Source organism: Balaenoptera musculus, chromosome 3 (genome assembly GCF_009873245.2).
Source record: "Balaenoptera musculus isolate JJ_BM4_2016_0621 chromosome 3, mBalMus1.pri.v3, whole genome shotgun sequence".
Lineage (NCBI taxonomy): Eukaryota > Metazoa > Chordata > Mammalia > Artiodactyla > Balaenopteridae > Balaenoptera > Balaenoptera musculus.
The window spans coordinates 53,524,645-53,547,039 of NC_045787.1; the positions used below are offsets into that span (position 1 = coordinate 53,524,645).

Sequence of the window (22,395 nt, forward strand, 5' to 3'; positions counted from 1 at the left end):
GCACATTTTTCAAGGAAACAATTTGAACAGGTAAGTTTCTCTGTTTCACCTAAAAAAAACAAAGAAAACGGACGTAGATAAAAGCTCAATATCGGGAATTATTAGACGCATGCAAATCCAAACTACAAAAAGGTATCACCACCCAACACTCAAAATGCCATCAGTAAAAAGTCTACAAACAATAAATTCTGAAGGGGTTTTAGAGATCTGTGTACCCTCTAGTTGCTGGTGGGATGTAAACTGGTAACAGCCAGTAGTGAGAACAGAATGGAGGTGCGTTGAAAGGTAAACATTGAACTACCATATGATCTAGTAGGCCCACTGCTGGGCCTAACCCCTGAGAAGACCAGAATCCAAAAGACACAGGCTGGCAATCCTGCACTGCATCAATATTTAGCATAGCCAAGACTTGGAAGTAACCAAAATGTCCATCAACAGATGAATGCACAAAGAAGAAGTGGTCCATGTACACAATGGAATATTCGCCATGGAAAAGGATGAAACACTGCTCTTTGCAGCACCATAGATGAGCCTAGAGATAATCACAGAACATGAGGTAAGTCGGAAAGCAGACGACAAATAAACTGTGATATCGCTCCTAGCTGTTACCTAACAACTGACACGTATGAACATATTTCCACAGAGAAAGACTCCCACACACTTAGCAAACAAACTATGGTTATCTAAAAGGAAAGGTGGGGGGAATGGATACATTCAGATTAGGGTTACCATACATATACAAATACATATTAAACACATGTATCAAAAAGACCGACCATATACCAAGGGAGGTCTACTGAACGCTCTGTAATAATTTACACGGGGGCTTGCCTGGAGGCACCATGGTAAAGAATCCGCCTGCCAATGCAGGGGACACAGGTTCGATCCCTGGTTCAGGAAGATCCCACATGCTGCAGAGCAACTAAGCCCGTGCACCACAACTAATGAGCCTACGCTCTGGAGCCCATGAGCCATAACTACTGAGCCCAGGCACCACAACTACTGAAGCCCGCACGCCTAGAGCCCGTGCTCCGCAACAAGAGAAGCCACTGCAGTGAGAAGCCCGTGCACCACAACGGAGAGTAGCCCCCGCTCACTGCAACTGGAGAAAGCCCACATGCAGCAACGAAGATCCAACTCAGCCAAAAATAAATCAATCAATAAATAAAATTTATTTAAAAAATAATAGTAATTTACATGGGAATAGGATGTGTACATGAATAGATATATGTAATGTTCAATTGAACCTGATTGTGTACACCCAGAACAAACACTACTCCACTCATTACCCCAATTTTAAAAATTAAAACCACGAACAACAATTAATGAGACATAAAGTTATTGGGGTTTTCCCTGGCATATCCCATTCTAATTTACAACCTAGGAACACGACTTTCAGGAAGGCTCTGCTGCCCTAGTAACCAGATTTGGAAATGGAGAAATGCTGCCGCCTTGTGGCCGTCTCCCACAATAGCAGCTTTAAACACAGGGCTAACGGTCACTTGAGATTCACAGTAATTGTAGGGCCGTAAATGACACGTGTCCTCAAAAAATGTCCTGGGGTAGGTAATGGCCAAAAAAGTTCACAACACGGAAAATTTCTCAAGAAAACAGTTTGAAGAGGTAAGTGTTACTCACTCTGTTGTTTTAAAAAAAGAAGAACAAGGATAAAAGCTCAATATCAGGAATTATTGGTTAGATGCAAATCCAAACTACAAAAAGATGTCGCCACCCAATATTCAAAATGCCATCCGTACAAAGTCAACAAACAATGAATGCTGACGGGTTGGAGGACAAATGCATACCCACTATGCTGTTGGTTGGATGTAAAGTGGTAACAGCTAATCATGAGAACAGAATGGAGCTGCGTTTAAAAGGTAAAAATTGAGCTACCATATGATGCGGCCGATCCCCTAATAGGCCTATACCCTAAGAAGACCAGAACGGAAAGGCACAGACAGGCAAACATGCACTGCAGCAATACTGAAATACCCAAGACATGGAAGCAAAAAAAAAGGTCCATAAACAAATGAATGGACAAAGAAGAAGTGGTACATGTACAGAATGGAATATTAGCCGCGAAAAAAAATAAAAGAATGGCATATGCAGCACCACAGATGAGCCTAGACATAATCACACAACGTGAAGTAAGTCAGAATGCGAAAGACAAATGTCCTGTGATATCACTTATGGTATCTGAAAATTCTTTAAAATGAACATATATCCATAGAGAAAGACAATCTCAGATTGAGAAAACAAACTTATGGTTAAGCCGATGAAAAGGTGTGAGGAATGGATAAATTAGGATATTGGGGTTAACAAACATATACTAATACATATAAAATATATCATCCCCAAAGACCTATGGAATACCAAGAGTGGTCTACTCAACACTTTGTAATAACCTACATGGAACAGGAGTCAAAGATGTATACATATATGTATATGTGTACATGAACAAGATTCTGTACACCTAGAACAAAAGACATTTTTCAATCATATTTGCTCTGATAAAAATTAAAACTTAAAGACACAAACAAGAATTAAGGAGGCTAAAACTTATGGGGTTTGTCCTGACACATTCCACTGTAATCTGCAACCTAAAACCACAACTTGCAGCAAGGTTCTGTTTCCCTAGCAAGCAGAGTTGGCAACGTAGAAATGCTGCCACCCTAAGGCCGTTTCCTCAAACAGCAGCTTTAAATCCACTGCTAATGGTCACTAATATTCACAAGGACTGCAGGGCTGTAAATGACTCATGCCCTCAAAAACTGTCCTGGGGTAGGGAATGGCCAAAAAAATCCAAACGTGACAAATTTTTCAAAAAGGCAATTTGAAGTTGTAAGTTTAGCTCAATCTTTAAAAAAAATGAAAAGGACATTGATAAATGCAAAACATCAGGAATTATTAGACGCATGCAAATCCAATCTACACAAAGGTATCACCTCTCACCAGTCAAAATGACCATCAGCAAAAAGTCAACAAACGATAGATGTTGAAGAAGTTGCAGAGAATAGCGTAACCTCTCAGTCTAAGTGGGATGTAAACTGGTAACAGCCAATAATAGGAACAGAATGGCAGTGCGTTTAAAGGTAAAAATTGAGTTACCATATGATCCAGAAGGCCCACTATTGGGCCTGTCACCTGTGAAAGCCAGAATCAAAAAGAAACAGGATGGCAAATGTGCACTGCAGCAATATTGAAATAGCCAAGACACGGAAGCAAAAAAAGGTCTATAAACAGATGAATGGACAAAGAAAAAGTGTTATCTGTACAGAATGGAATATTAGCCAAGAAAAAAAATAAAAGAATGGCATATGCAGCACCACAGATGAGCCTAGAGCTAATCACACAACATGAGGTAAGTCAGAATGCGAAAGACAAATGTCCTATGATATCACTTATGGTATCTGAAAATTCATAAAAATGAACATATTTCCATAGAGAAAGACAATCTCAGACTGAGAAGACAAACTTATGGTTAAGCCAAAGAAAAGGTGTGAGGAATGGATAAATTAGGATATTGGGGTTAACAAACATATACTAATACATATAAAATATATCATCCCCAAAGACCTATGGAATACCAAGAGTGGTCTACTCAACACTCTGTAATAACCTACATGGAAAAGGACACAAAGATAAAAATATTTTCTGTTTTCTATCTTTATTCTTCTCTTGCTATACCCATTATGTATATGTCATAGCATTTTTAGTTGTTCCACAATTATTGATTATTTGGTTCTGTTGGTTTCTTTCCAGCCCATTTTCTTTTCTTTTGAGACTTGAAGGTTTCTCTTGATAGGTATTCAAGCTCAGAGATATTTATCCTCGGCCAGCTCTTTGGCTGCTAAAATGAAATACCAGAGACTTCTTAGTTTATAAACAACATAATATTTTACTCTCATAATGTCTGAGGTGCTTCCCCTAACTAAGGCCCTGATGCTGGTCCTAACTAGACGCTGATGCTGTCCCTAACGTAGGCCCTGATGCTGTCAATAACTAAGGTCCTGACACTATCCCTAGCTAATGTCCTGACGCTGGTCCTAACTAAGGCCATGACGCTGTCTCTAATTCCCTAAGTCTGTCTTTAAATAATGGCCTAACTTTTTCCCTAATTATGCTATGACACTGGCACTAACAAAGGCCCTGACACTGTCCCTAAGGCCCTGACATGTCCCTAAATAGACGCTGACACTGTCCCTAACGTAGGCCCTGATACTGTCAATAACTAATGTCCTGACGCTATCCCTAAGTCCCTGACACTGTCCCTAATTAAGGCCCTGACAATGTCCCTAACTAACCCCTGTACTGTCTCTTACTAGGGGTCTCAAGTTTTCTCTAACAGAGGCCCTGATGCTGTCCCTAACTAAGGTCCTGAATCTGCCCCTAACTAATGTCCTGACGATGGCCCTACCTAACACTCTGAGGCTGGCCCTATTAATGTCCTGACAGTGTCCCTAACTGAGGCCCTGACGCTCTTCCTAAGGACTTGATGCTATGTCTACCTAAGGCACTAACATTATCTGTAACTAATTACCTGACTCTTTCCCTAAGTAACACCCTAACTTTATCCCTAACACCCTGACACTAGTCCTAACTAAGGCCCTGACAATGTCCCTAAGTAACAGCCTGAACTGTGTCTAATTAAGTCCCTCAAGTTATCTCTAACTGAAGCCTTGACATTCTCCCTAACCAAGCCCCTGATGCCATCCCAAGCTAATGGCCTGAGCTATAACTTGTGAAGACCCAAACCCTGTCCCTAAGACCTTGACACTCTCCCTAACTTGGGCCCTGACGCTTTCCATCATAGACCAGGCTGTCACTAAATAACACCCTGATCCTGTCCATTACTAAAGCCCTGAATATGTCCCTAAGAAAGTGTCCCTAACTAACAGCCTGAACTGTCTCTTACTAAAGCCCTCAAGTTATTTCTGAGGTCCTGACAACACTGTCCCTAACTAAGGCCCTGTTGCTGGCCCTAACTAACGTCCTGATGCTGAACCTAATTGGGGCCCTGATGCTCTTCCTAACTAAGGCCTTGATGCTGATTCTACCTGAGGCCCTAAAACTGCCTGTAACTAATGACCTGACTCTTTCCCTAACTAACACCCTAATTTTGTCCCTCATTAATGCCCTGACACTGGTCGACACAACAGCCCTGATGCTGACCCAGTCTAAGGCCTTGACGATACCCCTCATAGCCTTAGATGCCCTCACTGTTGGCCTGACCCTGTCCCTAACCAAGGCCCTGACCCTCTTCCTAACTAAGGTTGTGATGATGCGTCTACCTAAGGCACTAACACTGTCTATAATAATGCCCCAACTCTTTCCCTAACACCGTGATGCTGTCCCTAATAGCCTCATATACCTCTCAATAATGCCCTGATTCTGTCTATAACTAAGGCCCTGAATATGTCCCTAAGTAAGTCTCTGACGCTGTCCCTAAGGCCCTGATGCGCTCTCTACCTGAGGCACTGACACTGTCTGTAATAATTGCCCGACTCGTCCCCTAACTAACACCCTGATGCTGTCCCTAACTGAGGCTCTGAAGATGTCCCTAAGTAACAGCCTGAACTGTGTCCAATTAAGGCCCGCAAATTATCTCTAACTGAAGCCTTGACATTCTCCCTAACGAAGTCCCTGATGCTGTCCCAAGCTAATGGTCTGAACTAGAACTTACAAAGTCCCTAACCCTGTCCCTAGGACCCTGACACTCTCCCTAACTTAGGCCCTGACGCTGTCCCTCAGAGCCTAAGTGGTCACTAAATAATGCCCTGATCCTGTCCATTACTAAGGTCCTAAATATGTCCCTTAAAAAGTCAGTGAGGTGTCCCTAACTATCTCTTACTAAGGCCCTCAAGTTTTCTCTGAGGTCCTGACACTGTCCCTAACTAAGGCCCTGATGCTCTTCCTAACTAAGGCCTTGACGCTGTCTCTACCTGAGGCCCTGACACTGTCTACAATAATGGCCTGCCTCTTTCCCTAACTAATACCCTGACGATGTCCCTAATAGCTGCAGACATCCCACAATAACACCCTGACACTCGCCCTACCTACAGCTCTGATTCTGGCATTATTTAAGTCCATGAGAATACACCTAAGGAACAGCCTGAACTATTTCTAACTAAGTCCCTGACGGTGACCCTAATAGACTGAGATATCCGACACTATCGCCCTGATCCTGTCCATAACTAAGGCCCTGAATATGTCCCTAAGAAAGTCTCTTACGATGTCCCTAACTAACGGCCTGAATTCTCTCTTACTAAGGCCCTAAGTTATCTCCAACTGAGGCCCTGATGCTGTCCCTAACTATGGCCCTGAAGCTGTCCCTCATAGCATTTACTGTCACTAAATAACGCCCCGATCCTGACCATTACTAAGGCCCTGAATATGTCCCTAAGAAAGTCTCTGATGTGTCCCTAACTAACGTCCTGAACTGTCTTATATTAAGGCCCTCAAGTTTTCTCTGAGGTCCTGACACTACCCCTAACTAAGGCCTGGTGGCTGGCCCTAACTAACGTCCTGACGCTGTCCCTAACATCGGTGAAGCTCCGATGCTCTTCTTAACTAAGGTCTTGACGAAGTCTCTACCTGAGGCCCTGCCACTGTCTGTAACTAATGACCTGACTCTTTACCTAACTAACACCCTAATTATATCCCTCACTAATGCCCTGACAATGGTCTTAACTTCGGCCCTGATGCTGGCCCTAACTAATGACATGACACTGGCCCTTACTAAGGCCTCACCCTGGGGTTGTCCCAGGCTGATGGGCAGTTTTTTCTTGTCCGCATCTCTAGCCAGCTGCCTGCCATTGGCCACTCTAAGATTCTGCGATACAGTGGTCCCACGTGGGATGTGCCTGAGTAGGCTGACCTGCGGGAGGAGGGTCATGGCCACTCCGCCCTCCAGGGGACTGCGGCTCAGGGTAGGAATCACTCAGCCGGTGTCTGGACACGGTTCTGTGTCCTTGTTTGTTGTAAAACCCTTGGAGTTACCTTTAACATTTTTTAAATGGATCTCCCCCTCGGCATATTTATAATATAAATTATTTGCCACATTAAAATTCAGGAATGACATTATTAGAATGAGCAGGAAGACACAGGATGCCCCCCCCCAATGATCTATTACTTGGAGGATTTAAAATTCTAATGAAAACACTCATTCTCATCACCCTCTTGGGCATCAGCACAAGGCCGGAATCAGCTGCATTCTTTATTTATCCCTCTGATTTTTATAGAACCTTTCCTTCGAGGAGAAATCTCTGGATTCTGAGGGAACTGTGAGTGGTAACCATCAGGTAAATCTGATTCTGAAAAGCAAGAGGAAAAGAGACAGGGCAGGAGATGAGAATTGGTGATGGGGAGAAGCAAGGGCGTCCATGTTCAATCTCAGGCTGAGAGTCTGGGTTAATCTCCAACGAAGCTAAGGACCACCAGGAGCTGGCCCCACTGGCCTTGTCACCTGGTGTGGGGATTGGGGACAGCCAAACCACCATGCCCACTTTCAGAGAAATAAAGAAGGTGGGAGGGCACTCCTAGGAGCCAGATTGAAAATGTTCATGTTGTGAAATAATAAGATGCCTTTTTCAGAAAAGTGAAGACTCTTCCCTTCGTTCTCAAAGACTTGCAAATACTCTGTGTCCTTCTGGAGGCATGCTGAAGCCTTCAGCCTTTGAGGGCAGTAATGGGAGGGAATATGGGCTCAAAACAATCTGGCACTCACTCCTTGAGGGTGCTGAGGATGACCAGTGTCCACCCCTTGGGTGCTGTGGGGCCTGAAATCTCCTGATCACCTAGGACGGGATGAGCCACACAGACACTCCACTGGACCACCGGGGGCTTGGCTGGTGGGCTACAGTCCTTTATCAGATACATGGTTTGCAAACATCTTGTGCCATTTTGGATGGTGGATTATCTTATTCCTTGCTCCTTTTATAAACAATGTTTTTTTCATTTTGAGGAAGTCCAATTCATCTATTTTATCTTTTGTTGCTTGTGCTTTTGGTAGCAGATCTAAGAAATCATAGTCAAATCCAAGGTCATGAAGATTTACTCTCATGTTTTCTTCTATGAGTTTTATAATTTTGGTTCTTACATCTAGGCCTTTGATCCATTTTGTGTTGATTTTGTTTATGGGACGGGGGGTCAGGTAAGGGTCCAACTTTATTCTTCTGCATGTGGGTATCCAGCTGTCCCAGCACCTGTGCTAATTGTTTGGGAGAAAATATTTGCAGATGATGTGACCAACAAGGGCCTAATTTCTAAAATATACAAACAGCTCATACAACTCAAAAAAAAAAATCAAACAGTGGGCAGAAGGTCTAAATAGACATTTCTCCAAAGAAGACATACAGATGGCCAATAGGCACATGAAAAGATGCTCCACATTGCTAATTATTAGAACAATGCAAATCAAAACTACAGTGAGGTATCCCCTCATAGTGGTCAGAATAGCCATCAATAAAAAGTCTACAAATAAACGCTGGAGGGTGTGTGGAGAAAAGGAAACCCTCCTACGCTGTTGGTCAGAATGTAGATTGGTGCAGCCACTATGAAAAACAGTATGGAGGTTCCTCAAAAAACTAAAACTAGAGTTGCCGGGGCTTCCCTGGTGGTGCAGTGGTTAAGAATCCGCCTGCCAATGCAAGGGACATGGGTTCAATCCCTGGCCCAGGAAGATCCCACATGCCGTGGAGTAACTAAGCCCATGCGTGACAACTACTGAGCCTGCGTTCTAGAGCCCGCGAGCCACAACTACTGAGCCCGCATGCCACAACTACTGAAGCCCACGTGCCCAGAGCCCGTGCGCCCAACAAGAGAAGCCACCGCAATGAGAAGCCCGCGCACCGCAACGAAGAGTAGCCCCCACTCGCCATAACCAGAGAAAGCTCGCGCACAGCAACGAAGACCCAACGCAGCCAAAAATAAAAATAAATAATAAAATAAATAAATTTATAAAAATATAAATAAAATAAAAATAGAATTGCCATATGAACCAGCCATCCCACTCCTGGGCATATATCCATACAAAACTATAATTCGAAAAGATACATGCACCACTATGTTCATAGCATCACTATTCACAATAGCCAAGACATGAAAGCAACCTGAATGTCCATCAACAGATGAATGGATAAAGAAAATGTGATAAATATATACAATGGGATATTACTCAACCATAAAACAGAGTGAAATAATGCCATTTGCATCTACATGGATGGACCTAGCAATTTTCATACTAAGTGAAGTCAGACAGAGAACGACAAATACCATATGATATCACTTATATGTGAAATCTAAAATGAGACACAAATGAATCTACAAAACAGAAACCAACTCACAGATATAGGAAACAGACTTGTGGTTGCCAAGGGGAAGACAGGGGAGGGATGGATTGGGAGTTTGGGATTAGCAGATGCAAACTATTATATATAGGATGGATAAACAACAAGGTCTTACTGTACAGCAGAGGAAACTATATTCAATACCCTGTAGTAAACCATATGTATATATGTAACAAACAGTATGTGTGTGTGTGTATATATATATATCTGAATCACTTTGTTGTACAGCAGAAATTAACACAACATTGTAAGTCAACTATACTTCAATGAAATAAATTTTTAAAAAATTAGGTGGAGATTATACCATCGATTAGTTTGAAGGCACTTTTATAAAGTAGGCCTTGTTTTTCTTGTCCTTTCATCCTGGGACAAATGTATAACAGATAGAAACTAACAAAGATTACTCCAGTCTGAACTCATATCACACAGAACTTTAATTGTTGAACAAACCATTAATACCGATTACACCATGGGAGGTCCTGATCCAATATCAAGTTTGTAAACCTTGTATCAAGCCTGCAGAATCCACTAAATTTGGAAATTCAAACTGAAATGAAGCCAACTATCCCATGACTTCTCCAAAACTAGTTATACGACAATCAATTGGAAACCATACGCAATCAGATGAATGTAGACAGAAACAACCATACCCTTCCTTTTTTTTCCTTTGAGATGAAGACGGTATTTAAGGTGATGTCTTGGGCCATTTCAGGGTGTTACTCAATTTCCTGGGTATCTCCCATGCACACAGGTGGTACACATGTTAGTTAACTTGTTTGTGCAACTATATGAAGGCAGTCAATACCACAAAAGTGTATATGTAATATGAATTAAATGGTAAATGTCATGTTTTGTATTTTTAATGACAATGAAAAAAAAGTGTAGTGCTGATATTTCTTACAACATAAATGTACATTAAAAACATCTTTAGTGAAAAAAGCCATACAGAAAAGACCACCCAGATCCCATACTCATCTTGTCTGCTTTAAATCCATCAAGGTTGTCCAAATGAGGGAAAATCTCAGTAATGGTTCCAGAAAAAGAAAACTGGATCAGGATGGAAAAATACATTTTCATACAGTTGGGACAATAGGCAAAAGTTGAAGTGGGCCTGTGTATTAAATTATAATGTAGACATCATGATTTCCTCATGTAGGGTTTATGTGCTGATTCCTAAGGAGAGTGTCCCTGTTATGGGTAAAACACACTGAGCATTTTGTGTGAAGTGGCAAATGTGAGTACTTTTGCCATTATTGAAACTTTTCTGTACGTTTTAATTACTGGAAAGTAAATTACTTTTCAAAACAACCATGTCAGTACCATGCCAAAAAATCAGAGAAGACAGCCATCAAATTTTGTTATAGAGGCCAAGACTTACCCAGACAAAGGTCAACCAAAGTTGTGATTGTTATTTCCTTTGTAGGGGTCCACATGGCATTAAGAGGTACAGTGGGAGGGACTTCCCTGGTGGGACAGTGGTTAAGAATCCGTCTGCCAGTGCAGGGAACACGGGTTCAACCCCTGGTCCGGGAAGATCCCACGTGCTGCGGAGAAACTAAGCCCATGCATCACAACTACTGAGCCCGCGCGCCTAGAGCCCGTGCTCCCCAACAAGAGAAGCCACTGCAATGAGAAGCCCGCGTACTGCAGCAAAGAGTAGCTCCCGCTGCCGCAACTAGAGAAAGCCCATGTGCACAGCAACGAAGACCCAACACAGCCAAAAATAAATTAAAAAAAAAAAAAAGGCACCGTGAGAGGAGTATATTAGTAGCTACCATGTCTTGGGTCCTGCGGATTACCTGGGATGCAGTAGAAACAGTGAGATTTTAGCATTACAATTTTTCACATTACTTCAAAAAAATGTTAAAAAAATAAATTCAGTAAAGTTGCAAAATATGGAATCATTACACACAAATCAGTTTTGTTTCTATACACTTAAAACGAACCATCAGAAAGAAAAATTAAGAAAACAACCCCATTTACAACTCCATCAAAAAGAACAAACTATTTAGGAATAAATTTAACCAAGGACATGAAAGACCTATACTCAGAAAACTATAAAGTATTGATAAAGAAATTGAAGACACAATAGAAAACAATATTCCATGCTCATGCATCAGAAAAATGACTATTATTAAAATGTTTATTCTACCCAAAGCCATCAACAAACAGTGCCAGGAAAACTAGACACCAGGCTCCAAAGAACAACACTGGTCACCATCTACACTGCACATAAAACTAACTAAAAGTGCACAGTATTCCACATTAAACCCTTTCTCTCCTGAGTCCCCTGAAGATGCACCCCACCCACCCAGCAGTCAGCTGCACAGGAAGATTCTCTACACTTTCTCATTTTTTCCTCTCATGGCATCTCCTCACCAGTGGGTCCTGAGAAAAGCCAGCTCCAGTCAGTGTAGACACTGCCCCATGGTCCAGAAACCTAAGCCCTGACAGGAGACAAAGCTCCTGTCTGCTTGTCACAGAGCAAAGTCTGTGGGCCGGATGCACCTGTGCCCCCAGGGTCAGACAGGTGGGTTCGGCGCCCCCTGTGGGACGTCAGAAAAGTGCCGGGAGCGCCACACTCACAAACCCAGAGGCCTCATCCAGAATGCTGTTCTGCTGTATATACTAAGTTTGGAAATCCAAACTGAAATGGAGCCAAGTATCTCTCTGTATCTTCTCAAAACATGGTTAAGGAACAATTAATTAGAAACCATATGTAATGAAATGAATGTAGACACAAACTTTACAATGTAAACCGAAATTCACTCAAAAGTGCCCATAGACAAGTTTAAATCACCAAACTATAAAAATTCTAGAAAAAAAAAAAGAAAATCTAGGACTTCCCTGGTGGTGCAGTGGTTAAGAATTCGCCTGCCAATTCAGGGGACACAGGTTCGAGCCCTGGTCCGGGAAGACCCCACATGCCACAGAGCAACTAAGCCCGTGTGCCACAACTACAGAGCCTGCACTCTAGAGCCCACACACCACAACTACTGAACCCACATGCCACAACTATTGAAGCCCGCGCACCTAGAGCCCATGCTCCACAACTAGAGAAGCCACCGCAATGAGAAGCCTACACATGGCAACAAAGAGTAGCCCCCGCTAGCCGCAACTAGAGAAAGCCCGCGTGCAGCAACGAAGACCCAACACAGCCATAAATAAATAAATAAATAAATAAATAAATTTTTTAAAAAAGAAAGAAAATCTACATGACCTTGGGTCTGGTGATGCGTTTTAAACACACAACACCAAAAGTCTATCAACAAAAGAAAAATAGTTGATAATGTGGACTTTATAAAATTAAAAATTTCTACTCTATGAGAGAACTTATTCAGAAAACCAAAAGACAAACCACAAACTGGAAGAAACTATTTCCAAAACACATATCTGATAAAGGGTTTGTACCCAAATTATACCAAACAATGCCATTAAAATTTGGTAAAGATTGAAACACACACACCTGGCCAAAGAAGATAAACAGATACTAAATAAGCATACGGGAATATACTCAAGATGCTGGTGGAATGCACGTACAACCAACTTTGGAAGACGGTTTGGCAGTTTTTTCTAAGTCTAAATAGTCTCACCTTAGGATCCAAGAAGCGTACCTCTTGTATTTAGACAACTGCTTTGAAAACCTGTGTTCAAACAAAAACTAGCATCAAGTAATGCAGAGCAGCTCTATTCATAATGGTTAAAAACTTAAAGATATCAGGATGTCCTTCTGTAGATGAATTCATAAGCAAATTAGGGCACATACATGTCAAGGGGAGCAGAATACACCACCCCAAAATATGCCCATTAGACAAAAGGATTATTTTGGACTGATTAATTTAAAAAACAGCAGACCCAGGAGAATCTTTGAAAACCAAGTAGAAAATGCCCTTTTATGAGGTAAATTTACATTTATTAAGGATATCTCCATTTATTAGGGTATGTCCCTCTCTGGACCAGGAATTGAATGATGACTAAATATCAAGAAAAACTTGTCGGGACTTCCCTGGTCGTCCAGTGGTTAAGACTCCACACTCCCAATACAGGGGGCCTGGGTTCTATCCCTGGTCAGGGAACTAGGTCCCACATAACGCAACTAACACCTGGCACAGCCAAATAAATAAATATTAAAAAAAAAAGCTTGTCAATGAAATAGGTCTGGATGTAAATCTGCGTAACAACCATACCCTTGTTTACTGTGCTTTGCCTAATAACCTCCCTTAAATGGCTTCCTTCATTCCCTAACATCTTTCTTCTGTTCTTAGCTGAAGGTAGCCTTTAAGGTAATGGCTTGGGCCAGACTAAGTTTTCCTAGGTATCTTTCAAGAATACAGGAGGTATGCATGGTATATATTAAACTTCTGATTGTTTTTCTCCAGTTCATCTCCCTTTCATTACAAGGGGGATATCAATGAAGAACATAGAAGGGTAGAGGGAAAATTATTTTTCCTCTCATATACATGCAATGCAATAGTATTCAGAGATATAAAGGAATGAATCATCAACCCGTGCCAAAAAAAAAATAGATGAATCTAACACTTACATTGCTAAGTGAAAGAATCCAGTCTGAAGCACTACACACTGTATGACCTCATTTATATGACATTCTAGAAAAGGCAAAACAGACATGGTAAACAGTTTATGGAATATGTAGTTGAAGAGGTCCATATGATGCTTTAGTGGTGAATACCTGTCACTATGCATGCATTTGTCTACACCCACAGATTTTTACAACCCAACAAGTAAATTATAATCTATTCAAATTTAGTTACTTAGGATATGGAAGTGTCAAAGACTGGCATACAGAATGTAACAAACAATCTAACTGATTTAGAAAGGTATGAAAAAAACTCACTGTTGGTGGTGGGACAAAATGGGCTGACCTAAGTTAACTTTGGAAATGAGCGGACTCTGTAGGCCAAAGGCAAAATATGCCGTACATACACAGTGGACTCTGTAAGTTCTTCCCCATGGAGAGTGGTAACTAATAGTACTGAAACTACTATATCAGTGATCGAATGGAACAAGCACTGAATTTAATGACAAATGGTGGAAGCCAGGTTTCTTACCACTGGAGTGGGAAGTCACAGACAAACAAAGGGAGACGGTTACAATATCCATGTCATAACAGACCAGGTAGGAGACATCAGTATAAACTATCTTTAGCCTAATAGAGATACACATAGTTCCACATGGAAATCTTTATAATTATGTGTATATGCATAGGCTGGGATACATGCACATATTTCCATGCACTGTCAGCTGAGCATATTTAGCTCCCACGTGTAAGTTTTTAATACCATTCTCTAATAAAAGGAACAAGGGCTCTTTGAAGAAAGGGCTGATGCTAGGACTGAGACAGTAAATATATGAAGCAGGATAATCTTAAAATATCAGAAAGTAAAGAAGTACCAAAAATTTTAAAAACCCACAAAAGAAAAATTATGTAAAATGAAAACAGGAGCAAATGGAAAAAGCGCTCAACCGCCAAAGCAAGAATGAACTAAGCAGTCTAATAATGTAGTGCTGGATTATACCCAAAAGTTTACAATAATTATTCATGTGTCCAAACTGGTAAAAATAAGTTACATAGTTTTTGATGAATGATGTTAAATAGAAATCTCCTAGGCAGAAAGTTTCTAAACGATTCATATAGATACTCAGCTGTCCATCAAGGATGTGAAGCTAACCCCTCTCTCCTCAAGTGTGGCTTCTGCATTATGACTTCCTCCTAAATAAGACACACAGGATGAACATGGGAAAAAATTAACTTCACTGTGGGAAAACTTCACAAACACTACCTCAGCCTGGTGACCAAAGTTAAGAATATAAGTGAGAAGTTCCCTTAAGAGCCTGTTCTCTCGATATATAGTGAAGAGGAAGCACTTTACCTCTGTGATCTGCTTTTTCAAAGCCAAGTCTAATTACAACAAAAACACCAGGCAAATCCCAGTGCAGGGCAGTTTACACAATACCTGACCAATCCTCCTCCACACTGTCAAGGTCATGGAAACAAGGCGAGTCTGAGCAACTGTCAAAGCCCAGAAGAGACAAAACAGACATGATGACCCCATGTCCTTTGAGACCCTGGAACAAGGAAAGGTATAACAAAGGGAACATGAATAGAGACTTAAGTTAATAATAAAGTATCAATATTTGTTCATTATTTGTGATGATTCTGTAGAAAATTAGACTGGAAAAATTAAAAGTCAAATAAGAGAAATCTATTGTAACAAACTGGAAATCTAGAGGAAACGGGTGATTTCTTTGTAAAAACAGGTTACCAAAATGGACCCTAAATTAAGGAAAATACAAAAAGACTAATTAACCACTGAGGAACCTCTTCCCTTATTGGTTATCCTATCACTGTTCCAGGGTTTCCCTCTCCCAGGACACGGAAGGAACAGGGACAGAGCTGTTTGGCAGCTCCCCTAGTATATGACCCCACCCAGTGTCTTCATCTCCCCCAGCCACACCTACCCAGTGAGGACACCTGAGGATGGATCAGGGATTATTGATTCGGATGTGTCAACTAGGACTTTTTTTATTCCCAGCAACTGGACACACTTACTGAAGTAAAATAAATTAGTATTTATTATAAGGGTAGAAATAAATTAATACTTACAAGTGGCAAGTTTAAGAATGGGTTTGGACCTGGCAGGTCCAATGTCTCACACTCTCTGTGTGACCTTGTTTCTCTCCAAACCTTTGTCCTGCTCAGTGCCTTTGGGGGACCTCATTCACAGGCACAGTCTCTCTCTCTGCCCTTGGGCCAACAGCAACTCTAGGCTGACAACCACTCACCATCCTTTTTCTGAGAAAAAGTTTCTCCTTTTCTTGGGTTCTAAGAAAAGTCATGGTTTTGAATACCTTTGGCCTGGCTTGGGTTTCATTCTCATCCTTGACCCATCACCAGAAGATGGAAAATGGGACTGGCTAGATGTGGGTTGTAAACCCATCTTCGAGCTGGGTGGAACATGGGCTCATCCTTCTGGAACTATTTGGACTGGAAGCAGGTGAGATGTAATTCCCAAAGGAAAACTGAGGCACTAGACTTGGGCATGAGAACAGGTGCTGGCTGCGAGAAAGCAGCAGATTCTATGTCAATGACAGCTCACAGCATAGCACAGAATCTGACACAAAAGGAAGAAAGGGGTTCACTTAGGGTCAGGGGCTGCAGCTACTCATCCAGTGCTTTTACTGTCTTCCCAAGACTGCAAGAAGTTCTTTGACTTGCTGAAAAGGCAGGATCATTGTTGTTGGTAAACTCAAGTCTCCTGCCTTGGGTATCAGGTCCTCACATCTCAGAGGCTGGCCCAGAACAGCCCATGTGCCCTCAGAAGACACACAGACCTCATTCCTGCCCCTGAGAGGTGGAAGCCCTTGAGTTATGCCATCTCCCTTGCCATATTAATTACCCATCCCTGAAAAACAATACTGCTCCTTTTCCAGTTTCGTCTGTCTCCTTTACTAAGGGAAGAAACCAAATGCTAGGGTGGTAAGGAAACTCTTCTGCAATGAAGTAATGGAAGGCTCAAGAATTATTCCATGCCATGGAATCCATAATTGGCAGGCTTTCCAGAGGCCACATGGATGCATATGGCTCTCCAATACAATGCAGTGTCAGTGTGAATCTCCCATTGGGAGGCCCAGTTACTCCCATAACTTTGACTCTTAATGAATATGAATGTCAAAATTTCTAACAACTAAAAGGACAAAGGATTGCAGGACCATGGTCTGCTGTATGCTTGTTGTGTCAGGGACACGCTCAAATATTTAGAGGGTTATTACCTCTCTTGGCAGACTATGAGGCTGTGGAGGCTGTGAAGGCTGTGAAGGGGAGGCCCTTTTCTCAACCACATGGATGTTGGTAGTTGAAACATCTCAAAGGAAAGGCTACAATGCCCAGGTAGATGTTCCATTGCTCACCACCATGGTCAGCTCACTTATTGTCCATGGGGTCTTGACAGGGCCCAGGCTGAACTGAGCTAGAGGACCACAGATGCCTCCCTGAATGGTCAGAGGTCAAGGACTGTCCTGCCTGAGACTTGATTGTCTATTGATACCCACTCCGATGGGACAAAGGATGCCTGCAGTCCCAGGAGGGCCCCACCAGCCCTCAAGTAGGCAGGGGGCTGGCACGTTGCTACACCCAGTCCTGCATTAATCCACACATGTCCACTGAGTGCCCTCCTCTCTGGGCACTCTGCTGGAACTGGGGCTGCCCAGGCAGAGTAGGGCCAGCACCACCTTTCCCAGATGGGAGGGCAGGAAGCAACCATGCATGACTCCTGACACCCTCCACAACCCATGACTGACATCGAGTTCAATTTGAAACACTCAGAGACAGTACAGACATTTCATTCTTCTCTCAGAGCCCAGGACTGGGGGATAGAAATACAGTGGTACAGCTCAACTCCCTGACTCACATGTGACCCTGGGCAAATGTTATCCATCCTGGAGACCTTGGAGAGGAGAAAGGAAGGGCAATGGGGGCCAGTTATGCTTAAACCTAGCCCTAACCCTAGAGAACCCTAACCTCTAACCCTAATACCCTAACCCCAGAACCCTAGACCCTCTACCCTGACTCTCAAACCCTGACCCATAACCCTGACCCCTGACCCTTAAACCCTGACCTGACTCAAACCCCAGACCTAAACCCTAGCCCAGTGGATACCGAGGGATGACGGTACTCTGGAATAAACCAAGGGATTCATGACCCTGCATTTAACAATAGTTTCTTAGATCTGACCCTAAAACACAAGCAATGAAAGAAAAAAAACAGATAATCTGGAGTTCCTCAAAATTACAAACTTTTGTACATCAAAAGAGGCTATCCAGAAAGTAAAAAGACAGCCCACAGAATGGAAGAAAATATAGGCACATTATATATCTGATAAGAGTCTTTATCCAGAATATATCAAGAATTTTCACCACTCAATAAAAGAGCAACCCAATTTTTGAAATGCACAAAGGACTTGCATAGACTGTTCTCCAGACAAGGCATACAAATGGTCAACAAGCACATGAAAAGATGTCAAACATCAGTAGTCATGATGGAAATGCAAATTAAGACCACAGTGTGAAACCTCTTCTCACACACTAGAATGGTTATATTAAAAATAAATAAAAATAACAAATGTTGGCAACAATGTAGGGAAATTGGAACCCTTAAACTTTACTTATGGAAATGTAAAATGGTGCAATGTATGTGTACAAAACTTTGGCATTTTCTCAAAAACAAAAAAAAATATAATTATCATATGTTTCAAGCAACTCTACTCCTAGATATACACCCAAAGAACTGATAACAGGTGTTCAAATAAAAACTTATACATCAATATTCATAGCAGCAATGTTCACAATAGCCCAGGTTAGAAACAATTAAAATGTCCACCAACGGGTGAATGGATAAGCAAAATAAGGTAGATCCATAAGCTGCATTATTCTGTCATATAAAGGCATAAAGTAAAATTGTACTGCTGCTGTGGAAAACAGTATGGCGGCTCCTCAAAAACTTAAACATGGAATTAACGTATGATCCCTCAATTCCGCTCCAGGGTATACACCCAAAATATTAGAAAGCAAGGACTGGAACAGATATCTGTACCCCATATTCATAGCAACATTATTCACAATAGCCAAAAGGTGGAAGCAACACAAGTGTCCTTCAACAGATGGATGCATAAATACAGTGTAGTATATACACAATGGAATATGATTCAACCTTTAAAACTAGGGTAATTCTCACACAGGTTGCAATGTGGATGAACCTTGAAGTCATTATGCTAAGTGAAACAAGCCAGACACAAAAGGACAAACACTCTATGATTCCACTAGTATGAGGTATCCAGATAAGTCAAATTCAAAGACAAAAAGTAGAATAAGTTTGCCAGGGCTTGAGGGGAATAAGTGTTTAACGGTTACAGTTTCACTAGGGGAAAAGGAAAGAGTTCTGGAGATGGATGGTGAGGATGTTTTTACAACAATGTGAATGTACTTAATGCTATAGAAGTGTATACTTAAAACGACTTAAATGATAAATGTAATGTGTTTTCAATCACAATGAAAAAAATGATACATGTTACAACATTGATAAACACTGAAAACGTCCTAAGTGAAAGAAGCCATAGAGGAAAAGCCACCCAGATCATACTCATCTTGTACACTTAAAATCCATGAAGGTTTTTAAAATGAGGGAAAGCCCTAGTGATGGTTCCAGAAAAAGAAAACTGGATTAGAATGGAAAAAGACATTTCCACAAAGTTGGGGCAGCTGGTGAAAGCTGAAGTGGTCCTGTGGATAGGATTATAATGTGGAAACCATAATTATCCCTCATTTTGGGGATATGTCCTGGTTCCCTGGGAGACTGGCCCTGTTTTGGCCAAAACATACTGCAGTATTTCGTGTGAATGTAGACAACTTTGTACTGCTATTTTAAGTTTAAACATTTGAAATTTACTAGAAAATACTTTTCAATACAACCATGTCAGTAACATGCCAGAAAATCAGCGATGACATCAAACATTGCTAGAGAGGCCAAGACTTACCCAGACCAAACTCAACCACAGTGGTGATGCTAATCACTTTGTCCACATGGTATTAAGAGACACCGTGGGAAGATAATATTAGGATTCACTAGGTCTTGGGCGCTGTGGATGACCTGGGTGTAGTGGAAAACAGTGCGATTTCTGAATTCTAGGTTTTCACATAAAACCACCAAAAAAATGGTCAGAACTAAAAAAATGAATTCTGTAAAACTGCAGGATCACTTGTGATTCTATACACTAATAATGAACTATCAGAAACACGAATTAAGAAAACAATTCCATTTATAATTTCATCCCCCAAGAAACTCGGAATAAATTTAACCAAGGACTTGAAAGACCTGCACACTGAAAACTAAGACATTGATGAAAGAAACTGAACAGACACAAATCAATGGAAAGGTATCCTGTGTGCATGGGTGAAAATATTGTGAAAATGTCCATGCTACCCAAAGCAATGTACACATACACGCAACCACTACCAAAATGTCAATGACATTTCATAGAAAAAAAACAAACAATCTTAACATTTGTGTGGAGCCACAAAGGACCCAGAAGAGCCAAAGCGACACTGAGGAAGGAGAACGGCCTGGAGGCATCTCGCTCCCTGACTTCACACTTCATTACGAAGCTACAGTCCCAAAAAAGTGTGGAATTGTCACAAAAACAGGCACACAGACCATAGGAACAGAGCAGAGAGTCCAGGAATAAACCTACAGGCATGTGGTCAGTTAATTCACAAGAAAGGAGCCAAGAACATACACCAGGGAAAGGACAGTCCCCTCAATAAATGGTGCTGGGAAAACCAGACGCCACACGCCAAAGAACAACACTGCACTCTGTCTACATCACCTACAAAAGTGGCCAAAAACCCAGTTTTCTACATCAAGCCCTTCCTCTCCTGGCTCCTCTGAAGACAGACACCCTCAGCTGTCAGCCACACACAGGAACCTTCTCCCTACTTTTCCTCACCTTTTCCCTCAGCGGCATCACCTCCCAGCAGGTCCTGAGGAGACCAGGCTCCTGTCAGAGAGAAATGGACCCCACGATGTCCCAAAGCTGAAGCCCCAGTGGGTCCTGAGGAGACCCGGCTTCCGTTAGTGTGAACTCGACTCTGGGTTGTCCCAAAGCCCAGCCGTCAGCATGGACTCAGCCCCGCATGTTCCAGAAGCCAAAGCCCCAACGGGTCCTGAGGAGACGGGGCTCCCGTCAGCGGCTCGTGGAGCCAAGTCTGCAGGCTGAATGCGCATTCCCGCGGAGGGTCAGGGAGGCGGGCTCACGTTCCCTGCCAGCCAATGGGAACGTGCAGACCAAGCCGCCTCCCAGTTCAGTGGAGGCCCCGCCGTTTAACGGCATTTGGGCTGCATCCGCTAAACTGTGAACATTCAAACTGAAATACAGTCAAGTATCCCATGACTTCTCCAAAATAGTTAAGGACCAATTAACTGGAAACTGTATGAAATGAAATGACTGTAGACACAAACTTTACAACTTACGCCAAACTCACTCAAATTTATTAACAGACATTTAAAATGTGAAACTATAAAAATTACAGAAATAAACATAGAAAATCTATATGACCTTGGGTTTGGTCTGGAGATCATGAGCTTTGAGTTTTAACACACAACACAAATGTCAATGCACAAAAGAAAAAAGTAATCTTATGGACTTTATGAAATTAAAAATTTCTACTCTCAAAGACCTTATTCAGAAAATCAAGAGACAAGCCACAAACTGGGAGAAAAATATTTGCAAAACTTGTATCTGATAAAGGATTTGGACTCAAAATAGACAAGGACCTCTAAAACAACCCCATAAAAAATGGGTTAGGATCTGAACAGACATCCAGCCAAAAAAGATATACAGATAGTAAAAGTCATACAAAAACATGGTCAACATCATACACCGTTAGGGAATTACAAATTAAAATCATGAGCTATCACAGCACACCTATTAGGACTGAGGCAGGAGATAGATGGTCTCCAGGTTAGACATTTACAACTGGCCTCCTGTTCACACTTCCTGGGGTGAGAAGAAGATGGGCTCCAGGTCGGACATTCATTACCAGCCCCCTGTTTACATTTCCTGAAGCAAGAGACAAACGGGCTCCAGGACTACATGTTTATGACTGGACTCCTGTCTATATTTCGAGATCTGCACCTCGATATAAAAACCAGCAACAGAAACAGGGTAAATAACTGGACATTGGACACTTTTGTGGCAAGGACAGAGTGGGACTAAACCCTGTTAAAAGATCAAGAGGTCATACATTTTCCATCCTTGGGGCAAGGGAGACATTGCACATGTGCAGAAAGGCTCCTTGGGGCTCAAAAAGGAAGAGAAACCACCCCATAATAGTTGATGCTAAGGCCGTCCCATAGGTCTCTGGGCTGTAATCCACCTTGGAAAAATATTGCACACGCATGTTGGGCAGGGTCCTAGGGCAGGGCAGGTGTGGAAAAAGAAACCAGGTAATTGGCCAGAGGTAAACAGAGACCCGG

The 22,395-nt window shown here is 42.0% G+C and overlaps 1 long non-coding RNA gene across 1 annotated transcript; it reads right to left on the bottom strand.

Annotated features, from left to right (window-relative positions):
* Positions 1 to 1,118: 1,118 nt before the first annotated feature.
* LOC118893247 lies at positions 1,119 to 22,149 on the bottom strand. Its single transcript, XR_005019441.1, has 3 exons — positions 22,138 to 22,149; positions 11,693 to 11,695; positions 1,119 to 1,637 (listed from the first exon to the last, which is right to left on the bottom strand). It is a non-coding gene; the product is annotated as an uncharacterized LOC118893247 (long non-coding RNA).
* Positions 22,150 to 22,395: the final 246 nt, after the last annotated feature.